Below are 19,766 nucleotides of genomic sequence, written 5' to 3'. Positions count from 1 at the left end.
TCTTCGGGCCATTTGAAGCAACTTTTTCCTTTACAAAAATTTTCTCCGAGGCACCGTTAACGAGTTATTAACGAAAAACAGTGACCAATGAGAGGCGAGCTCGGCTGGCGCGAGACGGCCGAGCCAATGAGCGGAACTGGGCTCCGCGCACTCGTTGGCTGGGCCGCCGCGCGCCAGCCGAGCTCGCCTCTTATTGGTCAGTGTCTTTCGTTGATAACTCGTAAACGAAGGCTCGGAGACAATTTTCGCAAAGGAAAAAGTTGCTTCAAATCACCCCAGGAACCTCCCATTTTCGGGACATCCTGTACACGGGCACAGGCGAATTGAATGTCGAGAGTGAAACTACTTCGGACGATCCTGCACGCGTCGCCTGACCAGCGTATTCTAGTTCTACTTATTGTTTGCCTACAGTGTCTGTGCATTACCAGCCGTTTCTACTTCGCCGTATTCTTCGGCGCGGCAGAACAACTGGCTCCGATCGCGAACGCAGTTTTCGAAGAATCATTTATGTAAATGCAAGATCACCGGGCCCCCGTCGACCATCAGTTTCCGCAACATAACTCTTTCATCGTACCACACCACAATCCCCGCAGGATGGTTTCGCTTGAATCGCTTCCCCGGTTCTAGCGATTTCGCTGTTCAGAAGGTGAAACGAACGTTGATTAAACCACGGATGCGGACCGTTATCAGGGGCACCGAATCGATCTTTAAAGCGCTCGAATCCATTAGGCGAGCACTACCGTAGATTCGTATGCAAATTTCGCGCGCGGTCCAGCGACAGGACTCGCTTCCCTTTCGGCGATCGAACGAACGCTCGAATTATAATGAGATAATTTAACGAGCACGACGAATCGGGACTCTTTTGGTGGTTGCCGGTCACGCACGGAACGGAAACGGCGAATTGAATTCGGACCGAGACGAATCTCACGGCCAGTCACGTGGTCGGGTCTGCCAGTCAAAATCGGCCGTGTTCGTTCCCGCTGACCGAGAAAGATCGATCGGTTTTGAGTAAATTCGCCCGAAATTTCTCTCCCGCGGCTCGCTTCCCCCCTCCTTCCCCCCGTCCGTTTCTATCCTCGTGCACGCATCTCGCGACCGGAGATCCCCGGTCTTCCTTTCATTATTTGTGTACGAAATGAATTGTCCGGGGAATCACCAGGTTCCCCAGTCACGCAACCGGCCACCGCCTCTCGGCTTTGGGAATCGATACCCCATAATTATTCCCCTTTTTCTGGTAGCCAGTGCGCTTTTTGCGGTACCTCGGATACGAAACCGTCCGCCCCTCCTACAATTTCTAGAGCCAGCTTCGGTTCGCGTCTCGTCCCCTTATGAACCCGATGTGTTTTTCACCGACGTGTTTCACTTGATATTGCTAGCTCGGGACTTTCGGTAAGAATCGCATGTAAATTGTTCTCAACTCGGAATTCCGATATGGTTTTCGGACGTACGGTTTATCGATTAGTTGTAACGATAACTGCGTGAAAAATCATTTTTATCCTGTTCATCGGCGGATCGACGGAAGCATCGAAAAATTTAATAAAACATAATTAGCTGCGTTTAGAAGTTTAAATCTGAACCTTCGGTTTATTCATAAGTTTTGGAAATTACGAAACTTTTTTTTTGAGAACATCGCAAGCTATCTGCTACGGAAACGTTTAATATTTGCCACTTATTTAATTTTCTACTAATTACTATCGTACATTCAAATGTTAGTTTTGCTCTTTTTAAGTATCGTTTTCACAGAGAAGATCGATATAATTCTATGTATCTTGTATAGATAAGAAAGAATATAGTAATTTCTCCCTAATTCACACTTAGATTGCACTCAAGAGAACGGACAATTTAGGAAGAGGAGATTTGATTATTCGAGACTTTATAGTTACCGATTGTCAATAACTATAAAAACGAGACGCAAGGCTCGAATAATCGTATCTCCTGTTCCCAAAGTGTCCATTTTTGTGCGCGAATTAGGAAGAAATCACTGTAATATCATAAACGCGACGTTTAAATATGACGAAATCTAACGTTTACCATTTTGTGTGCTTTATTTTCGATAGATGCAAGGCTCGAATAATCAAATCTCGTCTTCCCAAAGTGTCCATTTTTGTGCGCAAATTAGGAAGAAATCACTGTAATATCATAAACGCGACGTTTAAATATGACGAAATCCAACGTTCAACATTTTGTCTGCTCTATTTTCGATACAAATGCATAGGTAAATCGTACATTTCTTCACATAGTCACGGATTACGTATTTAACATTTAAGTAATGCACAGAGTCACATTGCACTATATTCAAGATATTCGATCCAAATACCTAATCTTTCGTTAGACCTGCGAAAGCAGAAGTTTTCCCTCGGATCTCCGAACCATCTGCGCGAAGGAGATTTCGTTCGAAGCACCTTCCGACCCTATCTGAAACAACTTGCATCCCCTTCCTCCGCGGATAATAATAATGACGTAGATCAGTACGATAACTTCGGCTGACCCACCTTGAGCATCCAGTCCTCAGCGTCTCGGTCGCTCTCATCCGACTGGTCTGTCGGTTTCGGCGTGTTCGTCCGCGGGCAGAATCGAACACTGTCGAAAGTGAAAGGAGCCGAAGAAATCAAGATGGATCGTGCGTTCGTTATTAACGCTGGTTTTCTCGCTGCGTGCAGCACGCACCTCCTCCATCCTTCCACCTTCTCTTCCTCCACTGGTTCAAGGACTCGCGGCGAGCGTGGCAGGCGATACCGGCATCGATAGCATCTCGCCGCGTCTCTGGATGACGAGGAGGACGACGAGGAGAACGACGAGGAGGAAAAAAAGGAGCAGGGACGGCTCGCCGGGGGGAAAAAAGGCGTGGAGGGCCCCGGTTGTCCTGATCAAGTGAACCGTGTTAACGTCAGGCCTGTTAACGGGGAGTCGAATTAGTATCGACGAGGGTGAATCGATCGATCCCGTTCCTCTTTTTGCTCGTCGCGGTTTTCTTCTTCTTCCTGCTGCCCTTTTTCTCCTGTTTCCGTCTCGCGACGGGGGGAAGTGGGTCCACAGCGCGTTCGGGGACCGCCGGGACCGACTAGGCCTGCTCGGTTGTTGCGAACGGTGCCGTTAGAGGATACACGCCGTTCCGCGTGGCGCTCGCGCGTTACTTTCGGCACTCGGGGCCACGTTCCAGCGGGATTCCGTTATGTTTCCCTCCATAAACCCTAAACGACGGCCTTTACAATCCGGCGAGCATGGCTTAACGTCTCTCCTTAGTCTTTCCGTGCGCTCGTCTCGGCTTGTTATTAGGCTCTCCCGCGAACCACCGGCGAGCCGCGCGGTTCGGTTAGGCTGGCCCGCCGACGAGTATGCGAAACGGTCGTTAAGAGGAAGGTACGTAGGTGTACTTCTCCGGAATCGTCGGATCTTTATGACGCGCGCACGCGGGCCGAGAGATTCCTACGGAGGAGTTTCAGGTGGCTCGCGGGAAACACGGGGGTGGCAATGGGAGACACGGAGATGGGAAGTCATCGGGCTCTCCGTTGTCCTTTCCTTTGTGTCCGCGCACGTCACTTCGCGTATGACTGCTGCGAAACGCCGGTTTTCGAGAACGTAATTATCTTCGGTAATTCAATCCTGTATGTCGAACGATGTAACTTCCGGTTTCATAAAATATTTGGCTGCTTCTCGGGCACCTTATTGGCTTTAACCTTTTAGGTACGGCTGAATTCTGCGCGAGGCTATTTCTCTGGACGGCAGAGTCCGATGTGTACAGTACAGAGTCTGATACTGTATATACATGGTGTCCCAAAAATGTCTCGCAATCCGAAAGTGGCGGGTTCCTCGGGCCATTTGAAGCAACTTTTTCCTTTACAAAAATTTTCTCCGAGGCACCGTTAACGAGTTATTAACGAAAAACAGTGACCAATGAGAGGCGAGCTCGGCTGGCTGAATATTTCATTATCGTCACGCTAAAAAGGGAACCATTTAAATTAACGTGTTAAGTGCACCAAGTTCAGTTGCAATTTGCACGCTGCCAGAAATAATGACTACTGCGACAAACAACCCTTCGGGCTTCGTTTCGTAAGTGATTCAATGAAAGGTTCGAATCCCGTTGAATGTTCATGATTGCTGGCAGAATGCGAAGTATGAGACGTTATCGACATAATAAAAGTAATTTACGGTACCCGCGAATGGTCAGAACATTGCTAATTACCGCGGCCAACCTACATTTTCACTCGACGTTCTGGAAACATATAATTATGTTAATGTTACGTAACCGGCGCATACAACCGCGAAAAGATAATTCCGATAGGACTAACGCGCGGTCAATTAACAGCTCATTGGTACGACCTGAAGAGACACACCGGTAGTTACGACAAATCCATTTTGCATCTCGTCACCGCGATTAAGCATGCGCGTGTCCAGGCGGTGAAGTTAGCGTCAGCATTAAGACCGTGTCTAACGTAATTAGAAGGTAATCGACGTTGGCAATTGTAATTAATAAACCGCTTACATTCTGAACGACATTCCAGCCGGGGACCTGCGTAAGAAGAATGATCGCGGTCTCCGGCGTTGCCCGCGCGGGGCCGACCCGATTCGCGTCGACCCAGAATGTGTCGACGCGATTATAGTTTTTGCCAGGATCGATTGTATCACGGACGACGTTTACCAGGCACGTAACGCGGAGGCTGGCGGGCGTCGCTAACGCGTAATTGCCGAATTATTTCGGATGTTCTTAACCCGTTATTAACCCGTTGCGAATGAATCTCGAAATAGCGACGGCATCAGTTGTCGTTGTGCGTATTATTCCAGAATTGACAACCATATAACTCGATTGTATATTGGGTTGGCAACTAAGTAATTGCCGATTTCAGTTACAGATGAACTTATACTCTAATTTTACACAATTTTCACCTTACCGACGTGTATTCAATAAACTGTTAAAAATTCAAGTGTGTCATAAGTACATGTTCAATTCTGCGTGCAAAAAGGGAATAAAAATCGAGAAAGAGTATAATTCTTCTAGGTTGAAGATATGTATGTATGTGATATATACATTTGATATATATTGGGTTGGCAACTAAGTAATCGCCGATTTCAGTTATAGATGTCTCTCACTTCCATTTTTATGATATCCGTAAATGTTATATTATAAAATTATTATTATTATTATTATTATTATGTTATTTTTTATTATCCGCGAATGTTAGCAACCGGACAAACTGAATGCAGCGGTCAAGGAAAAGCGACCAGAATTGGTCGATCGTAAAGGTGTCATTTTCCAGCAGGACAATGCTAGGCCGCACACGTCTTTGTCCACTCGGCAAAAATTGATGGATATTGGTTGGGAATTGATGTTTCACCCACCATATAGCCCTGATCTCGCGCCATCGGATTACCACTTATTTCGATCCCTGGACAACTCCCTTCGTGGTAAAACTTTCAACGACGACGACGCTGTAAAATCTCACTTAACTCAGTTTTTGGCCGAAAAGGATCAGACTTTCTACGAGCATGGAATTTTCAAGTTGTCGGAGAGATGGCAAAAGGACATCGAACAAAATGGAAAGTACATTACAGATTAAACTTCGTTCCAAGTAAAAAGAAATTTTTTATTTCATTGAACAAATCGGCAATTACTTAGTTGCCAACCCAATACAGCGCGAAAGGTCAGAATATATTGCTTATTTCTCTAATGATTAAAGTTATTGATACCTGTATTACTTTTATCAGGAAAATATTTTTATTCATTCTTGTTCAAAGCTCCCCGTCCGCACCATTGTCCTCTTGGGGCACGTTTCCGAAAACGTAGCCAAAACATAAAAACGACCCGGACTTGATTGGATGTTTATGGTCGGAGGTTCGCATGATCGATGATTACGAGTGCTGGACTGAAAATTTCAGGAAACATTATACAGGTTGTTCCATAATTATGTTAACACCCGGAAAGGGGTGATTCCTGAGGTTATTTGAAGTAACTTTTTCCTTTGCGAAAATGCAATCCGCGGCTTTGTTTACGAGTTATTAACGAAAAACGCTGGCCAATGAGAAGCGAGCTCGGCTGGCGTTAAGCGGCCGTGCCTATGAGCGGAACTAGGCTTCGACCGCGCGTTGGCTTGGCCGCTTACCGCCAGCCGTGCTCCTCTCTCATTGGTCAGTGTTTTTCGTTAATAACTCGTAAACAAAGCCGCGAATTGCATTTTCGCTAAGGTGAAAGTTACTCCAAATGACCTCAAATTTAACATTTTCGGGAGAAATTACTGTACTTGTAGAATTTATTTGATTTCCACAAAAATTGAATTTATGATTGTAAAAGACAATGTGACGATTTTGAAAGAGGTATACAAATTATTTAAACAGAAATGTAACATTCATATGTTGTTTATACGTCTGCCTTAGAAAACTCTGCAAAACTCGTATAACTCTTCTCTGAGACACTTTTGAATATTATTATCATAATATTCGAAAGAAACATGGGTGAAACTATTACCCATTGATTACATTGTATTATACAATATGGCTATATTAGCCAATTCGTCAATATTGCAAGATAAAAATGTATAACTTTTTTCTATATCTTTACAATTCATGTGTAACACACTGTACCTCGGTTTGTTACTAACTTACACGTTTCATGGTTAACGATTTTTACAACGCCAATACCAAAAAACATTCTACTTGCTTCCAGCAACAGTATCCATCTCACAGAATCGAATAACATATTTTCGAAAAGAATTTGTAGGCTTTACACCGAATAAATCCCACTTTTATTCATTTTCGTCTGTTTAACTCATATTTCAAAACTACTTTTTACGCTAATCTATTATGTTTTGCAAATTTGATTCAGATTTGCGTAACGTAAGACCGTCGCAAACGGATATCACGCAATTCAACTTTTAAATATCAATTCGATTAAATGAAAATAATTTGATTTGATGAAATTTTTAGGATTATTGACGCGCCAATTAAAACGTTAACTGATGTGTACACCGTAATCGATACCCCGACATAAAAATTTGATAATTTCTTACCAGGTCCTACCATAGCCACAAAGTATCCTAATAAACGGTTAAAACGAACCAACCAGAAAATTCATTTTTAGTGGGTCCCGACCGGGTCTCCGGGATTTGGGACCACTTTGCAGCGTGGCGAATCTGACAACTGCCGCGGCCCTTATTTATCCGGTCAAGGTTCGTTATACTCTCGCCGAGGCCCGCTCATTATGCGCGCGAGGACCCGTTAGCTCGCGGGACGTATCGCGGTCACGCGAGACGAAACTTTAACGACCTCTCGTTACGTCAGCCCCGACTGATTGTCCCGCGGAGATAAAAGGATCACCGGTGATGAAGCCGTTCGTCAAAAGTAATCGGGCAATAAGGACCCGTCGGTACCGTACGATTCGCCTTGTGTGTACCATTCGAACGCGTAATTCACGTTTCCGCTGTTGGCTCGATAGTTGACGGCAAAATCTGCCGGGAACATCAATTAGCGAAGACGATAATCAATTACCGTATCCATCAATCGGAGGCTATGTAATTACGCAGGATATTCCGTTTAATCGTCGTGCTGGAAGAAAAGCTTGACAAGCCACGATAGTTTCGTAGACGCGGCGATTATTGATTCTTCGCGGCGCGCCGGCTTTCTTAACTCCCCGCGGACACGAAGAAAGTGTCGGCGATCGATTCGACGTTCTTTGCGGAGTGTGTTCGATTGAAATCGAAATCAATGAAAGCGTGTCTCTTCCCACCGAACGATCCCGGTATGCTAACAAATTTCACGCGATATGGAAACGGCATCCGTTCGAACGCATTTTCCGTTGCATTACGGACTCGTTCGCGCTAATTGAATTAATTCGCGGTTCGGTGCGGTTTTCCGAGACGATATTACGTTTTGATTTGTTGCCGCGCGCGTGTACGCTGTTAATGCATAAAATCGCCGTTATATATCGTCGTTTCGGCGCAGCGAAAGTAATCCGTTGGAAATCATTTATCCGATAACGACCGAACCGCGCGGACATCGGGCACGCGATTGTGAAAAATTCGACACAGTCGAATTAATATGATTGATTCTAACGAGTCTCGGAATTTATTAAGATCATATTCGCGCGAACGTTCGAGAGCAACTTCTTACATTTCCCGGACCTGCACAGCGTGGCCGGTTGCTCTTACCCAACGAGCAGGCCGCGGGTACGGTCGAACTTGAGCTCGTTAGATAAATTTCCAGAAGGAGCGAGAACTATTATCTATAGTTGTCCGAATGCCGGGGCCCACGGGTCGGCCAAGTTTCCCAAAGAGAAAAAAAAGCTAGTTAAGAAGGACCGTGTCGCGGCATCTCAAAGGGCAGTCCCGAAATCGAAACGTAGATAATTCGATGTTTATGGTAATCCGCGTGGCCGGCGTAAACAGAAGGTTTCATTTTTTTCTACAATGTCGTCCCGTTACGCAATCCATGAATATCATTATTTTCGGATTTCACCGTTTCCCACAGTACACGTTGGATTATCGGCCGATGTCATCTCGACAGACTTTCGAGCCGCTTCCCCCACCTGTCCGACGAAAATCACGAGTACCTTGTCGCTGTCGGGTACAGCCGCGCGCGCGCGCGCTCTCGCGCGGATAGAAGCGTCGTCGTCGTCCGTTGTGCGGCGAGGAAGAAACGAAGAGAAGAAGAAGAAGAAGGAGGAGGAGGATGAGGAGGGGGGGAAGAGGAGGAATAAAAGCGACGGGGCCATTTCCCGATTGGATTTCTGCCTTTCCATTTTTTTCTCCGACCGGCCGGCTTTTCGTTTTGTTTTAATTATTTCTCCCGGCACGAACCGCCGCGTTGATCGCGCACGGCGTAAGTATTGTCCGGCTTCGTTTGTGTCCAGGCCTGAGCTTTCGGAGCAGCATCCCGGTCCAGACTTTCGCGGTGCTCGGCCTCCGTGTGCTATTGACCCTTTTTCACTACAGGTGAACTGGGAGGGGCCTTGAACAGGTAGATACACCTAACCCGCGTACCGTAAGAATTGAGAGCTCCGTCTAACGGGTGTACCCCGTCTCCCTCTTCCAACTCGTTGTCCTCGCGATACACCGCCGTCTTCCCGTCGTGTTCGCTGCATTTAGCGCGAATCCGGCCACCACGAAGGTGACGCGGATACGTTTCCTCGCCCTTTCGGGCATACACATCTCTAAGGTTTCCGTCTACCCCCTGCGGCCCCACGTTCAAGGGAAAGGGCCGAGGGAAAATCCGCATGTGCCGTTGAGGTCGTTTGCAATGGGCGAGTTCTTTAGCCGCCAGCGAATTTCGGTTTCCTTCCATTCGCTCGCGCCCAAGGGGAGTCACGGGGAGGCGAACTCGCGTCCACTAAACGAAGACCTGGGAATTGGGATGGGCGTTGGGGGTAGGGATTCGTGTTCGCTACGGTTTGTCGAACGAAACAATCGAAACCAAGAGTTTTCTGCTGCGTCCGCGGTTTTGGTCCCGGGCGCTGGTATTTTTACGGCGTCACGGAATAAATGTTTAGAGGCCCCCGGTGTAAACGGTCCGCAATTAATCTAAATGAAACTGGATGGGAACGCGCGTCGGAGAGCAGAAGCAATTAGAGGCTGGCTATCGGCGGCCGGCATCTCGGGTGCGAGAGAGAGAGAGAGAGAGAGAGAGAGAAAAGGTAAGGGAAAAAAAAGTCACCCGGTATGTGGCACGGCACGATGCTGTGTAGATAGCGAGCCGAGACTGAGCATAAGGTGCACAAACTACCATACATGCCCTTGCACGGTGCTCGCGTTACGACACGGCCGCGCGCACGATCATGGGGCACGCGTGTGCTCGCCCGCTTGCTCGGCATCGTTGCATCGTTATGGCCATTAACTACATTGTGCTCGAAAGTGTTTCCTATAATGGATTCCTGTTGTTTATTAACGACACGGTTTATTAACGCCCTCCGCAACCTTCGGCTGTATGCTCTTTATCGGCGCGTATCCAGCTTGAATTACATCCGCTGTTTGATTTCGTTCGATCGACGCGGATCTCTCGTTGATCGAGCCAGCTACGGAACAAGGCAAGAAGATCGATGTATACACGCTGACCAGCACCGCCCGGTAATCGCTATAGCGAAACAAGATTGAAGAGAACGAGTATAATGGGATGCAGAAAAAGCTGATGTCGGATTTTTTCGTTCGCTTGTTTAGCGATCGGAATTGAGAGGAGTGATAGGGCCGCTGCGTTTTTAGAGAGCTTCCTGTGGGAATAGAATCATTAGCCCGGAGGGCTCTGCGGTCGTTTCAAATGCTAAACACACAACGGAGAGGCCTTTCTTCCTTTCCGTATTTCAGCCGTTTATTTTGAAAGTGGCATAAGTCGCTTTACCGTAATGAAAAGCGGTGTTTTTTTTAATGTTTATACGATATTATTTATACTGAGAAAAATATCGGTATCCTGAGATAACGAATACAAGTAAATCTTATCGAAAGTTAGCATCCATATTTTTAAACGTGTTCAAACGCAAACCCTTAAATATTAGGGGGACCGGAAAGTAATGTCGTTTCTGCGCATATTTATGTGTTTGAATTTAATGTAAACAAACGACATAACTTTCCGGTCCCCCTAATATATCGACTTAAAAACAATGTGACCGACTTAAAAACAATGTGACTTATGCCACTTTCAAAATAAACGGCTCATTTGTGTCCAGCAATAATACAGTAAATTCTCCCTAATTCTCCTTCATCATTTTTATAGTTGCCGATTGTCAACAATTACAAAAACGAGGTGCAAGGCTCGAATGATCACATCTTCTCTTCTCAAATTGTCCATTTTTGTTTACAAGCTGAAAGAAAATTAGGGAGAATTTACTGTACGGAGTTTTAGATGCGCGTCGTAGGCGTAGATTCATTGTACGTTCGTCTGCAATGAGTTCAACGCTAAACCTACCGAACTCTACGGGTGCTTTACTAGGATAAGAAGATTGAATTCGTTTAAACTATTCGCCATTTTTATTATGATATACTTACGCTTGATTTAGGAAATTTAACCTTAGGATCATAGGTTCAATATCAATGACAATCTTTCATTATGAAAGTTTTCTTGTAGACCGCGGTTTTCGATGCATTTGTATGGTATGCAAACAACCTGAACGAATATCAACGACACTTATATTTCACTTACAATAAAAGGATATTTTTAACCTTTTAGGTACGGCCGAATTCTGCGCGAGGCTATTTCTCTGGACGGCAGAGTCTGATATGTACTGTACAGAGTCTGATACTGTATATTCTGTCTGTATATACAGGGTGTCCTAAAAATGTCTCGCAATTCGAAAGTGGCGGGTTCCTCAGGCCATTTGAAGCAACTTTTTCCTTTACAAACATTTTCTCCGAGGCGCCGTTAACGAGTTATTAACGAAAAACAGTGACCAATGAGAGGCGAGCTCAGCTGACGCGAGGCGATCGAGCCAATGAGCGGAACTGGGCTTCGCGCGCTGGTTGGCTGGGCCGCCTCGCGTCAGCCGTACTCGATTCTTATTGGTCACTGTTTTTCGTTGATAACTCGTTAACGGTGCCTCGGAGAACATTTTTGTAAAGGAAGAAGTTGCTTCAAATGATCCTAGGAACTTGCCATTTCCGGATTGCGAGACATTTTTGGGACACCCCGTTGACTGTTGTGAATCGATGCGAAGACAAAAGAAGTGTGAAACAATGCATATGAAGACGATTATTTGGTTCAAACGATGAGCGAGTGAACTACTAGAGCAAGCCACTATAGTGGCGCGTCGTCCAGAGAGATGACATCCGCGAAAGCCACTATAGTGGCGCGTCGTGCCTAAAAGCTTAAATAACAAGAAACAGTTTTCAAGATCTGCAGTTCGTCGCCCACCCGATAGATACTTTCCCTCCCGTCAAAAAATGCGGCAAAGAAAATCGCACAAAATTCATTACGAGAATACTTCCACACTTTCGGCCATTAATTGACGTAAACGCAGATATCCGAGAAGAATGATCGAAGAAGGATGCGAAAGAAGAGGCCCGGGTAGAGACCGTCAGATGTATTTCGGCGAAGTTGAAACACAGTTTGAACGTCGGGAATTTTTCGCCAAGAAATACATCACGGCGTTAATTGCGCCAATTAATATAAGGAGATCTGCCATCTTTCCCCGAGACCGCTTGGTCTCGCCTGGAAGCGCAGTGATACCCTTTTGTCGTTGAATTATACATCATCCGGGCGAGGGTACGCGTAATTACACGAGGAAGGAAGCGAGCAATTCGATCCGATAGGTAAACCCAATTCCTGAGCGTTCCGGGACTTTATTATCGCGACGATTGCGGAGATCCGCGTTCACGGTTTTACGCAAATATCTTCTGCGGCCATGAACAATCCCCCCCTGTCGAGATGGGGCAAAAACCGCCACGATGCTACATCGGCAAAGGAGGAGGGGGGGAGGGAAAAAGGGCAAGAAGAATAGAGATCCGGGAAAAATGGCGACGCGGAGGTATTAGAATTGGCGAAATATCGGGCCGCGCGGAAACCACAATGTTCCAGAAGCAAGGGGCAAAAACCGCGATTGCTTGCGGAGGGATCGCGATCGTCGGGAGCTGAGCGTAAAATGATGAAAACGCGAGGAGCGAGCAAGGGGCGCGCATAACCGGAACGGGCAGCCGGCCGAACCGAGATCATCGGACGGGATCGGATCGGATCGGATCGGATCGGATCGGATCGCGGAGGGCGCGCGAAAAAATTGGATCGCGTCGGGGACCGCTTCTGCATAATAAACGTAAAGGGGAAGAAACGGAGGCTCGGCGGGCCGACAAAGTGGCGTCCGGTAAAAACGGGCTTGCGCGCGGAAAAAGGAACGTGGCGATCCTTAACGAACCGTTCCCGCTGAATAGACCGATCAAATTAGCGTATCGCTCGATGCTCGATCTTTCGCCTCGCGTACGCCGGGTCGGAGCAGCGTAATTACGAAATGGAAATTTACTGCGACTCATCGCCTCGATATTTACCCGCTTGCATGAAACGGGGAACACGCTCGGGCCAGTTGCGCGTCTCGATTCATCCCGGCCCGGCTCGCAATGGTCCAAATCGAAGAATTAACTGTTCATTTGCAAAAAATATCATTGTTCTCATGTCGACTTTTATCAAATACATTTCACTTTTCAAATGTTCATCATTCTTGAAAACGATGAAATGGTGGTGGTGTTTTTTAAACATTGTATATACTTAGAAAAGGCGTTTAAATGTGAACATTTCGTAAGTACCATTTTTTACCGTGAAAATGGCTCATCTTCTTGTTGATACCTTGGAGAGCGTATTTAGCAATATTTACCAATTCTTTTTTAATGATTTATTTAAAAATAATAATAATATTAAAATAATATTATATAAAATATAATAATAAAATAATAATAATAATAATATAAATAATATAAATAAAATATAATATAATATAATATAAAATTATATAAAAATAATAATTAATATTGTATCGATCATGGAGAATAGACGGCGTTTTAAATAATTTACAATGAATATATTTTGTCCCGCTTTCTTTTAAAGTGGAATATTTTCTACATACATTTATCTGTATAATTTTACCAATATCACTTCCACAAATGTCCACAAATGAAAATTATTATTGCTTAAAGCGGCTCTGCGGCCGCAATTGTGAAAAGCCTTAAGTTGATCCTAAGACTGTCATATAATTCTTTTGTAATATTATTGGTATTCCATTGTTGATCCGAAATCAATTATAGGGAATACACTAGTGAAGACAGATTTCAAATATCATCACTTGTTTAAATAATATATTCAATATCGTTTATTATTCACATGTCATCGCAATTTTTCAGGCATTACCGAAGCTCTTAGAAAAAATGTTTCCAACAAAAGTTAATTAATGCTCACTCTTCCATCGATATAAAAAGTTAAAAAAAATCCTGTTTCAATAAAAAATTAAAGTGACATTGATTTTTTAAATTGTTACTATGTATTTTTACTTAATTGTGTTATAGCTGGCGTCGAGACAAATTCAACGACCTATATAAAAGCAGTCTTTAAATCTTAACCCTTTTAGTGCCGGAGGCCGATATATCGGCCCGCACCTTGTAGCGTTATAAGTAAATAAATACGTTATAAATAGTCTAATTTCATTACGAGAGAAAAATTAGCGTCACTGTTTTATTCTCTATTTTGTCCTTGATACACTGCTTTTTGAATTATCTAAATATTCCTTTTCGTTTGGTTTTTATCAGCCTTTTCCCGAATCCTAGTAAAATCGTGAAATTCGGCCGGTTATCTTCGCATAAGCACCTCTTTTTCGCCCGGCACTAAAAGGGTTAAAACAATGCTAAAATCGTCGTGAACAGCTAATGCTTCGATTGGGACCACGGCTCGTCGACTGCAGCCGACTGGCTCGCTTACGAGCAACAAAGAAGAGGGGCCGAGCTACACAAATCCCGACATCAGCGCGAAGACCGTGTACCAGCGTGGCGAACAGACGTTCGTGCTCAGGTTACGCGAGATAATCGCGATATTTGCACCAGGCGGTTATCAATCAGCCTCGCGGTCTCTCCTCTCCCGTTCAGGCGGGGCCCGCTACGCCTAAACGCTTTCTAGAAATACGAACGCCCGGTCGCCGATAACAGGATAATTACCTGTCCTCGCGATACGACAATGTTCGCGGTGATAACTCGAATCTCAAGCACGTGGACAGTCCACTTGGGAATCAGACTAGTACTCTTCGGGCAGAAAGGAGAAATCGCGGACAGTAAAATCGAACGACCGTGCGCGCAGCGCACAGTGCGAACGTCAATGGACAAGATTAAAATATGTCACTGCTCCATATCTGTTAAAAACTGTGTGCATGATGTGTTAAAATATCCAAATAATCGTATTTAGCAATAAAATATTCAAAAAATTGAGTAGCGGATCCATCTTAACCTTTTAGGCACGACGCGCCACTATAGTGGCTTCCGCGGATATCATCTTTTAGAACGACGCGCCGCTATAGTGGCTTGCTCTGGTAGCTCACTCGCTCATCGTTTGAACCAAATAATCGTCTTCATATGCATTGTTTCACACTTCTTTTGTCTTCACATCGATTTACAACAGTCTACGGGGTGTCCCAAAAATGTCTCGCAATCCGGAAATGGCGGGTTCCTCGGATCATTTGAAGCAACTTCTTCCTTTACAAAAATGTTCTCCGAGGCACCGTTAACGAGTTATTAACGAAAAACAGTGACCAATAAGAATCGAGTACGGCTGACGCGAGGCGGCCCAGCCAACCAGCGCGCGAAGCCCAGTTCCGCTCATTGGCTCGATCGCCTCGCGCCAGCCGAGCTCGCCTCTCATTGGTCACTGTTTTTCGTTAATAACTCGTTAACGGCGCCTCGGAGAAAATTTTTGTAAAGGAAAAAGTTGCTTCAAATGGCCTGAGGAACCCGCCACTTTCGGATTGCGAGACATTTTTGGGACACCCTGTATATACAGTATCAAACTCTGTACAGTACACATCAGGTTATCACACATCATTATTATCACATCATTATTATCGTTATTATCACACATCAAAAGGTTAAATGAGTCCGCTGAGCGAATATTAGAAGGATCAAATAGCACGTTAGTTCACATCTTCTAGCTTGTCTAATTGATATCTAGTAGCTTGTTTAATTTGCTTTATGAACAGAAGAACATTTACGAGATAATTTTTATAAAAGTTTAAATTAAATTGAACTATAGCAATTTTGAAATGCTTATATGCAACATAATCACTAACACGAAACGAAATGGTTAAGTTCGATTTATTTTCGTACACTTTAAATAAGGTTTAGAAAGAACAGCACACAAAATATTCTGGAATTCTTATTTCGACATACTCGTCAGATAGTACATTTTGATGCTATTAAAAGTTTGTTGTGATAAGTTGCCAACAAAATACGTAGCCATAGCCAGTCAACAGCTTTGTTCACTTGTAGAAACATAAGATAATTGATTATTCAATAAAATGTAAACAAGAATTTTTTTAAAGGAATCGTACAATTTTTGTATGCAGATCGAAGCATTTTGTATATTCTCTGACAAATTATTAAGGCATTTTAGTCGAAAATTGATTAGCTTAGAAGCTTTGATTTTTGTCCCGGAAGCTCGTATAAGCGCCGCACCGCGCGGCGGTCTGATCACAGTATTTATACGACAGAATTATCCAGCGGGGCGTATCTATTACCGTTGGCGCCTACGTATTCCCCACCCCTTTGCGAAACAACCTCGAATAGCGGCGGATGCTCGCGAAGTCTCTTCACTCGTACGTGTTTCTGCTTCGTGAAAACGATTCGCGAGAGGAACTGCTTCGCTTGCCCTACGATTTAAGTTTCAATAAGTGTGCCACAAACAACAACAAGGTCGGTCACAAGCCGAGTCTTTTCACGGTTGCGGGAAACGTAACGTCTGAAGTTGTGCCAATCGCACACGTCTTACAGAATGCAAATACAGTGACACCGGTTAATATTCGAACGATATATATTGCGATAAAGATCGCAAAAATCGCAGCTCGTGTCAAGCTGATTGCTGCGTCACCTCTTTTAGCTACTAATAAAACAATTGAATGAGAAAAAATGAAAAACCACGAAACACGTATCTCCTAGTCTAACACGAACCTAACTAGTTATGCGATCTTTTTTACCATGTCTTTCAGACGTAATAATCATTTCTGGCCCGATTATCTGGCCCGACCACGTCTCTCAGACGTGGTTGTAGGGCAAAGGGTTAATAGAGCGTTTCTCCTTTCACATCGTCTCACAACGCATGTTATTTCAAACGAATGTAATTGGGTTTGATAAGAGCTACTCAAACAATAGAAATTGATATACATGTATGTATGGTTCTAATTAATTTGGACCGATTAGCTGAATAAAAGAACAATTTTTTTACACTTGTATAAGGAACAATCCAAGATTTGGTTTATCGGGAAAAATCATCAGAAATAATCGTGATCCAAAATGTCATTGCGGTTGCGAAACAGGACTTTGATCATCCACTATTGTAATGCTATCCATTCAACGACCGAAGAAAAATTCTCATTACAAACTCCAGAAATTGAATCTCAATCTGTTATCATGCAAGGTACTGCTCCTGAATCTGACAATAATTGTCTGTAATACCGTGCATTTGTTTTTTAAAGGTCGCAAACCTATCGATCTGATATGACAATAAATGATTAAAATATACTATACATATATAGTATATAATATATATACTATAATATATATACTATATACATATAATATATAATTCTTCATGCGAATGCTTCATGCGAATGCTTCATGCAAATGCTTCAAAGGAAATTATTTCCAACAGAAATGAAAATTAACTAATGAAATCAAAACCGTAATAACGAATTTGATTAAACGTATCTGTGGTTGCAAGGGAGAACATCGCGTGTCACATGCTTTTTGTTGTTGTCGTATTGTCGTACATTAATCGTATACTAATTGTATACTAATTATATATTAATTGTTATCGTTGGCGTTTTTCTTTACAGCCGCGGATATTACGACGAGCTTGAGCTTTAAACGATGATTTTCAAGGACAGCGCGCGGCAGTGGACGAGCATCATCCTATATCCTGTCTGAGGTCAAGCCGCGTCTTCCGCTCTGGGCGACGCGACGTTACGGAGGGAGAACTGTGTTAGCGTACCCAATATTCTGGAGCAGGGAACGAGTTGCTACCGTTAGATGATTCAGGGAACGGCCGCCCGGTTACGATCGAAGCGGTACCCGCGGGGCAGCAACGCGATAATCACGATACTTCGACGACCATTATCAGTAGGACATCCACGATTTCCTCGAGCATTGCCGCCTCGTGTTTCGATTTATCTGTCAGCGGAATACCGGTTCGCGGGACGTATAAAACAGCCGATTATTTCGCGGGTAATCGCGTGTACGGCTTGCCAACCCGGTTCCGTGTCCCGGGTACCTGTCTTCGGTTACTATGGCGGCCCAGAAGACTGGAAACAGTATTAAAAGACGCTCGGCCGGCCCAAGTTTCCAATATCGTGCCCAGTACATCTGTTCTCTTTATCTCTATCTCTCTCTCTCTCTCTCTCTCTCTCTCTCTCTCTCTCTCTCTTTATCTCTCTCTTTCTCTTTATCTCTCTCTCTCTCTCTTTCTCTTTCTCTCTCCCCCCTCTCTGTCTCCCGTTCTTTCTATCCGGCTTCGTTAAATTCGTTATTTCGTAATCCGCACGCGCCTTTCCCGCGGCGCCGTGTCGAGCTCGCCGCACGAACGCACGTGCGTCGATGCCGCAACGCGCATGACGATCAACGAACACGAGGGGCCCCGATCAGGCCCGGCCCGGGACCCGACTTGTCTCGAGCCTCTACGCAACGCAACACCGCGCCTCGCGGATAATCAGCAACAGGATACGAATACCTTGAAACTGGAAAAAACCCACCGATAGCTATCTCAGCGACTAAATTGAGGCAATTTTCTGTAGACCGGGCGCCCAGACGCTTTATCGGGATTAATATTTCAGGCAGCGTTGTTTCCCCGCCTTTTCCCCGCGCGCCGTTACCGCCTGCCTTGTAGTTACACCTGAGATTGCCACCTGAACAGCAGGGATTAACTGTGATCGAAGGGTGTTCGATGATCTCTCGGAGCAAAGCCACGGTAATTGATGATTCTTTGGGTGGTTTCGCGGCCTATGTGACCGAGACGTTGCTGAGAAGGTTGATTGAAATCCTTCATTGTTGAAGACGTTTTAAGTTATACCGGAAAATGCGACGTGAAGTCAAATAATGATAATCGGGCGGATTTTTATGCAAAATTGTGACATAGGAAATCGATGGACAAATAAAAATATTCCTGCAGATATCAGTAAACCGTGCACGTTTATTGAAAATTATTATTAAATTATAAATGAATCATAATTCATAATTAATTAACGTTAATATTATAGTTATATTGTAATATTATTATTATTTTATTATAATTATATCAATAATTATAATTTACTCATAATTATATAAATTATTATTATTAATTCGTCTTCATCGTTTATACAGAATTAACCTTCAGATCTCCCTCATGCTAAATATTCAGCCAGTTTCTTGTTATATAGATACAGTAAGGGTCAATACACATCTACGTGCTAGGCTCGGGTCGTGCATTTGTTCGTCAAACAATACAAACCAGTTTCTCTGAAAAGCCGTTACTTTCTTCAGAATTTAACATTTTATTGAATTATGACCCACAGATGGTCATCAAAAGTCGAGCCACCATCTAGCCTTCATAGATTCCTTTTTTTTTGTATGCTTTGTCAAGTCGAAACGCTTTCCCGAGTTTATTGCCTGCAACGTTAGAACGAAAGATTGCGCACTCTGTCCGCATCGTACCAGTTCCGTAGTTTCGTCTCGCTTTGTTTTGATTACGGACGAAGCAAGCCTGGTCCTGCCTGCAAGTGTGAACACGTTTGGATGGTGCAGGACGGCCTGGCACGCTGCGAGCACGGCTCGCGTTGTGCGAACGCTCCAATGTATTGTGTTGGCAACTAAGTAATTGCCGATTTGTTCAATGAAATAAAAAATCTTTTTACTTGGAATGAAGCTTAATCTGTAATGTATTTTCCATTTTGTTCCATGACCTTTTGCCGTCTCTCTGACAACTTGAAAATTCCACGCTCGTAGAAAATCTGATCTTTTTCGGCCAAGAACTGAGTTAAGTGAGATTTTACAGTGTCATCGTCATTCAAAGTTTTACCACGAAGGGAGTTGTCCAGGGATCGAAATAAGTGGTAATCCGATGGCGCGAGATCGGTGCTATATGGTGGG

At 44.3% G+C, this 19,766-nt stretch overlaps 1 protein-coding gene across 1 annotated transcript in view; it reads left to right on the top strand.

Moving 5' to 3' along the window:
* Positions 1 to 18,819, top strand: part of klu (zinc finger protein klumpfuss) — a 209,853-nt gene extending 191,034 nt beyond the window's left edge. The window contains exon 3 of the transcript XR_013033684.1: positions 17,480 to 18,819. The gene's annotated coding sequence lies outside the window, so the exon portion shown is untranslated. The remainder of the gene's footprint in view (positions 1 to 17,479) is intronic.
* Positions 18,820 to 19,766: the final 947 nt, after the last annotated feature.

Source organism: Megalopta genalis, chromosome 1, assembly GCF_051020955.1.
Source record: "Megalopta genalis isolate 19385.01 chromosome 1, iyMegGena1_principal, whole genome shotgun sequence".
Classification (NCBI taxonomy): domain Eukaryota; kingdom Metazoa; phylum Arthropoda; class Insecta; order Hymenoptera; family Halictidae; genus Megalopta; species Megalopta genalis.
This window is presented reverse-complemented; position numbering and strand designations above follow the sequence as displayed.